Raw genomic sequence first — 11,707 nt, 5'->3', positions numbered from 1 at the left:
CTTTATTCGGCTTCCCAGTAAACAGCCAAGGTGGCTTGTCATGCAGAGCAATGGGTAAAGACCACTTAGAAGAGGAGAGCGAGCCGCCGACACCGACGCTCATCTGCTGTTATTTTGTCCCACTCTTTGCCCTCTCCCCGTGTCAATAACTCTGTCTCTCCACGTGAATGCGCTGACACCATTTCGTATTGGTGTCTTTTTTTAGTTATCGATTTCATGGTTTTTATCAAATTAAGGGTCCTGCTTGGGAAAAAAAATCTATGTGCTGCAGTGATGTCATTTGTTTGACATTTTCATCCCTTAGAGTGATGAATGGTAAACTAAGAAAGAAAGTGACCATGTTTTCAGACAAGTAAACAAACAGTTACTAGATGAAATATGTCTCCTTTTTTTTTCTAGAGAGGGTTATCTTTGGTGGAACACATTAAAGATACACTGATAACTTGTTTTTAGACAATTGTCTCTTGTTTCAAGTGAAAATTTGCTTGAAACAAGTGAAAATTGTCTAAAAACAATGTACTTCTGAGGTGATCATGTCTTATTTTAAGTGTAATGAGATATTTTGACTAGAAATAAGGCATTTTTGACTTGAAATAAGACAAATAATCTTGGTAAGATCTTGCGTTTTTGCAGTGTAATACCTGCGTTTCTCTAAAACTTTTGAATTAATGGCACTTGACTAATTAATTACGACCAAATCAAACAAATTGAGGTGGGTCTCGGTTTAAGCAAGTGAAACGTAGCCTCCCATGGGTGCTGAATGATGGCATAGCCCACAAGGTCAACCTCATGTGACTCTTGCCCCGCGCGGCCGGTGTGTTTGCTAGCTGCCTGGCTGTGCCTGCTTTTGCAAAGATGAAGAATCTATCAGCATGGCAGACATTTTACTTACGTAGAAATAGACGTACTGTTGAAAATTTTTCAATTAAAGATGCATTCTGCAAAATTACGAGGGCTGATGAAACTGATAAATGTGGAATAAGCACATAATTTGGTTGAGTCTACGTGGTTCTCATCATCAGGCCACCTCACTGACGTAGTTCCCCTTCTTTTCATACTGTTTTTTTTTTTTTTTTTTTGCCAGTTGAGTCCAAACCGTTACTCGCCGCCATTAACAATCTGCAGTTTTTCTTCATGCAGCTTTTATTGTGAAAAGTAGAACTGGGTTCCTCTTCTCATTTAGCAGACTGAGCTTTTATTATGAAAGGCTCCACAATCTGTCACTGATCATTTGTTCTCGAGAATCAATAAGATTTAAAATGTGAAGTGCTCGAGCAAAACTGTGCTGAAGTAAAATGAAATTCCTGACTTTAACATATTGTATTCCAAAACATACAAGAACACAAACAGCTCAATTTCAGTAACGTGGAATGTAATTTGTTCATGTCTACCTCTGCAGCATGGCTATTATTGCAGTTGCATTATAGTGCTGTTTTCCACTCAATATCGCTGTACCATTCTCTGCAGATATGAGACAAACAAATGTCTTGATTTCTTCATCTGCCCACCTGTGCCTCCATCTGCCTTGACTGCCAGCTCAAGTTCAAAGAGCAACGGATCATGTGATTAAATCCTATGCATATGTCCCGTTTTTGTTCGGCAAATGTATTTCCGTCACAATTGATTGCGTTTCTTTCTTTTCTTTCTTTTTTTTTATCAAATAAAAAGTTTATCCACGATTGGCAGTGGACTAAGCACAGCCTGCACCAGGTGATTTCACTGATGAGTTCCTTCTCTCTGGTTGAATGTGTGCTAATCAGTGAAATCAGTTGGTGCAGTCTTTAGTTGGAAAGAAAACGTGCGTAATCTCCGCCCTGCGTGGCATGTGGTTGCCCATCCCTCGCTTAGACAGTGTTTGTGCTTGAGCTGGACTGAACCCTTGTGGAGGATTGAGATGGATCACTGCGCAGGATGCCTGACTATTTGTCACCACTACACTTGACATGTCACCAATTATTTCACTGCATTTCTGTCTCTTCATCATCATTAAACTTCAGCCGCAAACTTATGGCATCGCCAGTCAGCTCTCTAATTTATCTCCGAGCGCAGTCTGTGAGACGTGGAACCCAAATAACTCACACTCCAGGTGTGCCTGCAGTGCATATTTGCCTATTTTGTTTTACTCCTCATAACAGACATGGCGTTTGTCTATATGAGGAAGCACACAAGTCCTAAATTGGTTTTGGGGTTTGTTTAGGGGGCCATTGTTTGCTCTTCACACCTGCTTGCTGTACCTGCCAGTCAGATCGCTGTGCCCCAAATCTCTAAATCTCTGAACCACAGAGATCAATGCACACCGGGGAGGACAAACAGAGAGTGATAGTGATGGAGGGGAGATGAAAAAGAGGGGGAGAGAAGCAATAGAGAGGCGGAGGGGGAGTGAGACATACAACATGGAGAGGGAGTTAACTGCAGTGGCAGCTAAGCTTTATATCAAGGAGCTATTTTGTTTGGCTTGATTTGTTGTGGAGTATAGGGAGGGAATCCATGAGTGTCAGTGTCACAGTTTTACTGCCATTGATTGGTCTTGGTGAAAATGCCTTTTAATGAAGTGACAGCACATTTGGAGAGACCTTGATTAGCTACATGTGGAGGACACAGATTTTCACGGTCTGAGCTGTCTTTTTGGTGGTGTCTGAATTGGATGTTAGATATTAAAAGGAACACACGGACTTGCTGTGTTTTGACAGGCTTTTAACTTTGTGGTTGTAGTAATCGATCCTCCTTCATTGGTAAGATTTCCAGGGTGGCGCTTTAAATCCTACAAGCGGCATCCTAAAGCGAACCACTAAATTTCATGCTACACACAGATAGTTTTTCAGAGCTCTCAAGGGCTTTCAAACAAACACTTAAACAGGCTTAACCTTGTATTCCCTGTAATTCAATAAGGATAATTTGCTGAGCTCAACAAAGACCGCTTACAATAAAACTGTTAAAACCCTAAACAAGTCTCAGTGACATCATGACATAATCTTTAATATATTACAATCAACATTTATCTCTGGTTCTGCAGTTTCAGCTATTGGCTTGGTTGCTCTTATCCAAAGTGTCTTCCAGGGCTATGAGTGCATATACATTTATTTGTTACACTTCCTTCTTATTCAAAACCATTACTGGATCAAATCGTGGATAACGTGTTGCTCTACTAATGCCATTTGCCCTCTTCCAATTTGCCTTTTTTGACTTGGTTCCTCCATGTACGACACACTGACCGAGGAATAGGTCTCTCAGCTTGAGAAAAAATTGATTTTTCCAGTGAGAACTCAAACATTATGAGATGCATGAAGGGAACAACCTCAGTTGCTTTTTATAATTACTTCTCACTGTCTTTCTCCCTTCCAGATGTGTCAGCATGTATCAGCATCCCCTGCCTCCCCCTCGCCTAATGATGTCCTTACCAATTTGCCTTTTTTATTTTCTTATTTATTTTCTTTTTAATAAGCAAGCCACTTATAGCGGCACACTTCTGGGTGTTGGGTTTGGTGTGCAGTCGTCCTTTTTGGGGCCAAAGTCGTCCAGCGGCATGACTGGCGGTCAGTCCACCAATCGGACCCATTTTCCCACTGCACATCTCTCTTTACTCTGAGTGACAGAAAAAATGGCCTGCTTTCAAGACGACCTCGGTCTTTCGCCATCCCGGATTAAACACTGCTGAGGCTGAAGCGGAAGACGACTCCCTCTGGCAGCTCCAGCCATTTGGCTCGGACTGGGGCTTTTTTCTCTACAAATGTGCAGCTCACTGTAACTGTGTCGCAGCAAAAAAAAAAAAAAAAAAAAAAAAAAAGATTCTTTGTGCTCTCATTCTAATTTCATATGTATGAATTAAAGGCAGAATGACGGGTAGGAGCTGTCGGTTGTGGTTTGTAAACACAGCATCCAAAGCTGGCTCCTCCTCCCTGGCTAAACGAATGGCGGACAGCGATTTTTTATTTCTTAGGATGGTGACGGAATGAGATGTATGATGTAATGTTGCTGTCCTGTTCTGGTCCGATCAGATCCAGAGTGTAGGTCACAGCGTTTCCTGCTGATCAGGAGCTACTGGGTGCACCTGTGTCGATCTCTCCAGCCGCTGCTAATCAGCCAGGCTGGGAGGTTTCATAAAGAGTGAGTTTTGCCTGCTCCGTTGGGTGTGGATCTCCAGAGAGTCGACACCATCAGTCGGCTTTCTGTGATTTTTGTTATAAATGGAAATCGGAGTTGTGTGTGTGATGGAAGTTGTAGGGTATTTTTTTTTTTTTTTCATTTCCCCCTCTCTTGAATGACGCACACTTTACTTTCGTTTTGAGTCAAAATCCTTAGTTTGTCCATCACTTAGATGGAATCAGTGGGTGGCTGTGGGGAGTCCCAAAGGACCCATTGTGTTTTGATTTGTTTAAACCTGTGCAGTGTTTTAGTTTCCCAAACTGCAACCCCTGTCCTTCAGGTTTCTCTTCTCTGGGGAAACTTCGTTCACCAGGGTTTCACCTGACTCTGACGACTGTCACTTCACCAGACCACAACAATGGTCAAGTGAAACCAGTGCCTTCATGAACACACCCACAGGCATTTTTGGTAAACACTCCCACAGGGGTTAAATACCTGGACCTTACCCCACTGTCTTTGTCAGACTAGTGCGGACTAGAAAGACCGATGCGCATGAACTGATGAAGCCCCTTGGATAAGAGGCAAAACGTCTTCCTAAGACAAATACAAGTCCAGTTGCCTACGATTCAATTTGCCCAAAGAGAACGATGACCTGGATAAATGAGAATATCCATAGACATGTCTCTGGGGAAACGTAACATTCCTAGGGAAAAAATATTTGGTCCATCAGCAGACCTACCTGTCCAACAGAAAACAGGCCAACATCCTCATCCTCTCCTCCACCTCAGATTCACTCTTGTTGTGGAACGAGCTTTGTCGAGCTATATTCCCTTTTTTCTGCCGTCTGTGTCCACGATTTTCGTAGCTTCCTACACTGCGCTGCGATTGGCTGGGAGCTGCACACCCACTGCCCAAAGGTCACTGCCCAGAAGAGCCCCAAGCCTGGATTAAGAAATCCAGGTGTAGGGCAGGCTCTCTGCAGACATACACACACCAACACACACTTCTAGTGAGAGGGATTATTTTTGTATATTTTTTGTATTTTTATGAGTCTACACATTGTTTTGCAGGAAAATCCTATTCATTCTGCTTTTAAAACATAATCAACACAGTGTCACCCTATCGAATCACATGTCCTGCTACCATAACTTGTGTTTAAGGTTAGAGCTCAATGTTACTGTAAACATCTTCCTATTTTTAAGTGAGTCACTTTAAAAAGGCCTCTTTCTATGTCTTGGGCACGTTATCAAGCACTACTACTCTTTTACTGTAAGAGGCCCACATTTGAGATTAAGATAATGTGGAGGTGAACAGCCTTCCTGTTCGTCCTTCTGCCTCCCAGCCTCTGATTTGTGGTCCCGTGGCTGACAGCGCCACAAATCTGATGGACAGCCCGCTCTTTCTGGATTTCCAACCTGCCGAATGCATAGTGAAAATGTCATGCTGATGTACAGTATCTTTTAAATTCATCAGTTTTAAAATTATCATGCATAACCTGTCAGTAAAAAGCAGGCTAAGTGGTGGGCTGGCTCTACATTTGACAGTATAGAGAGGGAAGGTGGCGACGTCGTTGCTGATTGGTTAACAGTTTAAGAAGAAACGGCCCGTTCGAAAAAATGCACTGGGCACTTCAGGCACGATGTACCATCAAGATCAGTCATGTTTCAAGAGAGGAATCATGCCTGGATTAACCCGTTTTTTTATATGACGATAAATCTGAATTTATTACTAAATGTTTTAATGATTTAAAAAATATATATGTTTAAGATTCACAGCCCAATTTGTCTGTTTTCACGAAAGACAGATATCCCTTTTGTACTGTGAATGGGTTTGTTGGATGTGTAGACTTTAGATTGTGCAAACACAGTAATGAAGAAAATGTTGAGAGAAAAATGATAATTTGAGACCATTCTCAGTTGAGCAATATTCATTTTATTACGTTACAATATCTTGCTGGAGTGACTGACCATTTACTCTTTCAGTTTCTTTTTTCTTATTGGCCACAGGTGCTACTAGGTTGTCATGGCGAGAATTGTCCACTAGATGGCCTCACCACCGGGCATATGCATGACATTTCAGGGTTGGATCTATAGGGTTCTCATCATTAGTCTGCCTCAAATAAAAAATGTGCATATTCCACTTTTTTTTTTCCCTTGAGTGTAAATGGTCTTTATTTCAATGAACCTTCAGTTTTGCACATTGCACATTTTTACTTTTGATTTGTTTGAATTGCATTTCCATGTTTTGTGTGCATTATTATGACATATTAATGGCTATTTTCTTTGTTTCACAGTCATTTTCTGTTTTGCTGTTGCTCATTAGTTTGGCTTAAATGGTGCAATCGTGATATGCTCTCTGCGTGTTTTAGGTCTATATTCATTCTAAGGGTTTTAGGCCATTCTCAGTCAATATGATACGACTGTTTATGCATTTTTACACTCAGGCTGTGCTCACTGTCAGAACTACCTTTTCTTTGTTATTGGTGGAGGCGCGGGCTTAACTTAGCCACTGTGGTTACATTTCTCGAAGCTGATTGGTCTTCTAGCTCGCTGTTGTTTTTGGTTTGACTTGTTTAATTTCAAGGTTAGAGGATAATCCACTCTAAGTTTTTTTACATTTTGATTCACATTGTTAACATTGTGACTTTGTCTAGCATAGGAGCTTTTAGGAGTTTTCAGGGGGACGTGGGTAAAGGTTTTTTTTTTTTTTTAACTAATACTGTGGATGAGGTTTGAATATTTTAATCAGGCAGAAACACTTTTTTTTTCTCTCACCTTCGCCTGTTGTCGGTGTTTTTTTTTTTTTTTTTTTTTTATGACTCGCCATGAACTTTCCTGGGCTGAGGTGGCAGAAGTGGTGGCTGTGTCTGTAACAGTCAAGCAGAGCGGTGAAGGTTTGGTGTCAGGGATTACCAGGATTTGCATGTGACCTGTCTGCCCCAATCCTTTTTTTTTTTTTTTTTTTTTTTATGAAATGTGCATTGGCCGGTTTGACTTTGATTTGAGTTCCTTAAGCAGGATCAAATCAGATGCATTTTACATTTACTCTAAATACAAGGTGTGAATGTTGGCCGTCCAGCTAGAACTGCCGTGCGCTCCGTGATGCTCGCAAGACTGTAGATGTCAGGGACCGGCTGGTAGATGGCTCCTGTCCCGATGTCAAACTGTCCTTGTGGTTCACCGCCAACTTCTGTTTGGCCCTTCGCCTAATATTATTGAACCATTTCCAACACCGAGTAACATTTTTGCCAGGGCCAACATGGTAACCCTACGTGTTATCCCCTCCCAAGCTAATTTACTTTAAGGTGCTGTATATTCACTTGTTGCAATTCTACACCTCCCACACAAGAACATGCATTGGCTCTTTTGGAGAAGCTGTTATGACAGGTCTGCTCTGGACTGTTTGCTCCAAATTGGCATCATGCCGAGGTGCAGAACCCACCGCTTTCAAGGGAGGAAAAAAGAGGTGATTTGATTGGTCATGACCGATGCCACACCTAATGCATTCTTCCAAATTCGGCTCCATTTTCAACTGTGCTGCACATGCGCTGCACACACGCACACATACACACACACACACACACACACACACACACAAACATCACTTGTTAAAAACATTTTTCTCATGAGTTAGGAAAGCAGCTACATTAATCAAAGAAATGAAGATATCTAATTATTATCCATATCCCACTCTCTCTGCATGGCCTCTTCTCTGACTGCCCTCAAGCTAACCCTCTGTCCCAAAGTGGATAAATGGAGTGAAATAAAAACCTTTCTTAAAAAATAAATTAATCAGTAGAGAGCTAACTACATTTTCAGCTAGCTCAGCTGGTGTTATGCGACACTTCAATGCACTTGTGAAGGTTAGAGGAGGAGAAAAAGCAGAGGTGTGTGTTTTTTGGTCGGCACTGAGAGCACTGTAGATTTTGGTTTAAAAAAAAAAAAAAAGTGTTAGCAGGGATTTTCACTTCTTCTCCATGACAGCATTTCAAAAAGACAGCTAGGTGATTCTTTTTCTTCTGCTGCCTTGTAACAAAGGTGTAATTGGTAAATAAAGCAAAGTAAAAAGATGTTTACTGGCTCAAAAAGTAAGATTGTAAGTACAGATTAATTTTATTTATTCATTTTTGTTCCACTTCCCTGCTTGCTCTCCAGGCCAGCAACCTCAAATCTTTTGATACACACAGATATGACACAGAATCAGCCATACCTATTTTTTGCTTTGGTATTGGTATTTCTGCAAAAAAAAAAAAGTATTTATTACAGCCTTCAAGTACACATCTTTTATAGTATTTATGGCTTTTTAGTTGCCTGCAAACCTTTTTTTTTTTTTTTGTATTCTGGATTTTTTTCTTGCCTTACTTTAGACGCTACTCTTGCAACATCTATGGCTCACATATTAACCTTTCAACATACAAAATATTGGCATTTTTTGAATTCTTTGCTCTTGCATTGGTAGTCTTGTTTTTACACAAAAACCATCAGCAGCCACAAATAATTTAACCTATGACCAGAATTTGCTGGGTCACGCTCTTCCCGGTGTCATGAAAAATGGAAACAAACACTGATGGAACTGAAATCTGCTTTGAATTTTCTTTTTTAGGTTGATTTTTTTTTTTTTTTTTTACTCCCACCTGAATCGTTATTAAAAGATGTTTGAAGGGCTTTATAGAGATGGGAGTTTTTGTCAGGTGAATTGCGGTGATGAGACCATGATGGGAGAGCAAATCTTTTGAAATACAATAAGTGGGGCTGCTGGGAGGGCAAGAGAAGAACAGGAAACCAAAGCCTCTGTAGCGCTGAGGCCAGGCATCAACCACATCCTAACACAGTTCAAAAGCACTCAATCACTTTGTTGTTCTCCCTGGCTACAAAGAGATGGGGAGGGAGAACAAAATGTGTTTCCAAGAGTTTCAGAGGTTCACAAGGGGGAATCGCTGAACATGGAAGGCTAAGGGGAAAAAAAGGGAAAAAAAAAAAAAAAAAACACTCTTAACAATTTGATTTTTTTTTTTTTTTTTCAAGAGAAAAGTTTAACAGGTCAAAGAAACAAAACAACAACGCAAACACACAAGCAAACACAGTCGATGCCTCATCTCCAGTTGGGTTTGTGTCTCTGATTGCTTCCCTTGTGTTGCTCCTGGCCGAGGCTTATCAAAGACCTCCTTTCATAAGTGCCAGGATCAAGCCACTGCTGCGGCTGCTTGGCGCCCACTGAGGTGGTTTGGAGGTGGTGGGGGGGGAGGGAAGTGGGTGGGGGTTGTCAAAAACAGAGAAGGCAGAGCAGGGGACGTCAAAACTGAAGACGGTGAGTGAAGGGTAGATGGTGCGTTTGTGCATTTGAGAGGAAATAGGGAAGGAAAATGGCTGAGTTTGGAAGGGAATTGCCCATGGCTCCTGCAAAGTGTATGTGTGTGTGTGTGTGTGTTTGTGTGTGTGTGTGTGTGTGTGTTTGTGCATGACAGAAAGAGAGAGTGGAGGAGGGAGAGGGCATGCTTTGAGTCTGGGGAGGGCTTGTTTTTATATATGTGCTGGGAAAATTAATATGTATTTGCTTTAAGCCTTCTCTGCCTCGCTGATTTTTTGCTGACACACACTCTCATGCACAGTATATCCAGGTGAATGCAGAAACGGTGAAGGACATGACTCCAGAGGAAACAAGCAACACACACACACACACACACACACACACACACATACACATACACATACACAGAATACCCTGAGGCCATGTGTTCCTCCTCACTACAGCAGTCATGCTTCTATCAAACCTGACATCTGCCTTGTTTACTAAAGCGTGTGACAGCGTTGCATTTTTACAGGACATAATAATGTTGACTTTGCCTCATCCGCTTAATGAAAGTCAGCCTCATATTCATTCATGTTCAGGGCTTATGGGTTTACTGTAGATCTGATTACCAAAATTACACGATGGGCACATGTGCAGCTGTTAGTCAAATCACCTATTTATTGCACATACCTCCTATCAAGCAATGAGCTGATAAGATAGCTGCATGATCACAATACAAACTTATGAAATATTCACCAGCTGCTTAAACAAGGACACGAGGATGCTGTACAGACACTTCAGTGAAGGCATTCACGGTAGTCAAATTTCAGATTTTGTCACCCATGAGCAAAACTTGATCTTTGCTTACATATCATCTGCTTTTCCCCTGACTGAGCAGCGCAGCTCCGGGGAAATGTTGTGTAACTCCAGTCTGCAGCGCGGGTAGCGGGGGGACTGCAAGTGAGACAATGAAGACAAGCTCATGGAGTAACACACTGACCCACTGCAGCGCTGGAAAGAGTGCTACACATTTCCACTCGAGTAGAAGTACTTTTACTTTGCTGATATTTTACTGCTGTAAAATTTCTACTGAAGTAAAAGTAGCTCATGTAAAATGTGCATCAGAGTAAAAGATACTGAGTGACTTTGATCAAAACAGTAACTGTGTTAGCTGTGATCTTTTCTGTGCAGTTAGGAAAGGAGGAGAAAACACGCTTCAAACTAGATTCCTTTTTTAAAGGTGCATTCTGCAAAATTGCAGTTAATTTTATCATCAACTGATGATAAAATGTGGAGTAAACACATTATGGTGGTTGAGTTTACATGGTTCTCATTTTTCCACACTTATTCCAAATTTTTTGCCAGTTGAGTCGAGATGGTCCTCGCTTCCATTGACCATCTGCAGGTTTCCCCCTCTCATCTTTGCTCACTGAGCTTTTATTGTGAAAAGTTCCAAAATCTGTCATTGATACTATGTAGTGAAGTACAATATTCAAGCAAAAATGTACTGAAGTACAAGTAGATTTACTGACTTTACGAAATACTCAAAAGTAAAAGTACTCTAAACAGCTACTCAGTTACAGCAATGTGAGTAAATAGTTACTTCCACGATCTTTTTAAGAGGCATGACAATGTTTGGTTAAAGGGACTGTAAACTCAGTTAAAAACATGAATTTTGACATGTCGTAGTGCTCTTGAGCAGTGCTGGAAGTTACATGTTACTGAAATTCCACTACTTTTGGCGGTAACTAGAAATTTTCCAAATTAAATAACACAAATACGGTTACTGAAATTGAAATGGGCTCATTATTCGTTACTCCTTTTGTTTTAATCAGGGACAAACACAGCCTTTTCCCCGAATATTCCAGTTTATCTATTTATTTATTTAGCATCACCCGATCTTACAATGAATGAATGAATAAGTTGATCAGTCAGTATTAAGGCCTTTACACAACGGCCAGCAGCTCAGGTCATGGGAGCTTTCTGTCCTGGAAATGTGGACATTATTTTTCCCTCTTCGAGATCATCGACAAAAGCGTAGTGGTGAGTTGTAGTCTGTGTGCAGGTGTGAAAACTTTATCCACATCAAAGAATGATGAACAACACACGTTTACAAGCAAATCACCAAAGACTCCAGTGCTGGCTCTACTAACCAAAGAGGTGCCGCTTCATCCAAACAGCCCAGACTTGATTTCAAACCCAGAAATCAGTCTGTACAGTCTGTAAGCCAGGCAGAACTGAACAGGCTGGTCGCTAGGTCTGTTGCTGAAGACATGCAACTTGTGTCAATGGTTGAGTCCTAATTACCAAAATGCCAGTGACAAATAACCTATGT

This window comes from Myripristis murdjan, chromosome 8 (genome assembly GCF_902150065.1).
Source record: "Myripristis murdjan chromosome 8, fMyrMur1.1, whole genome shotgun sequence".
NCBI lineage: Eukaryota > Metazoa > Chordata > Actinopteri > Holocentriformes > Holocentridae > Myripristis > Myripristis murdjan.
Note: the sequence above shows the minus strand (reverse complement) of the source record.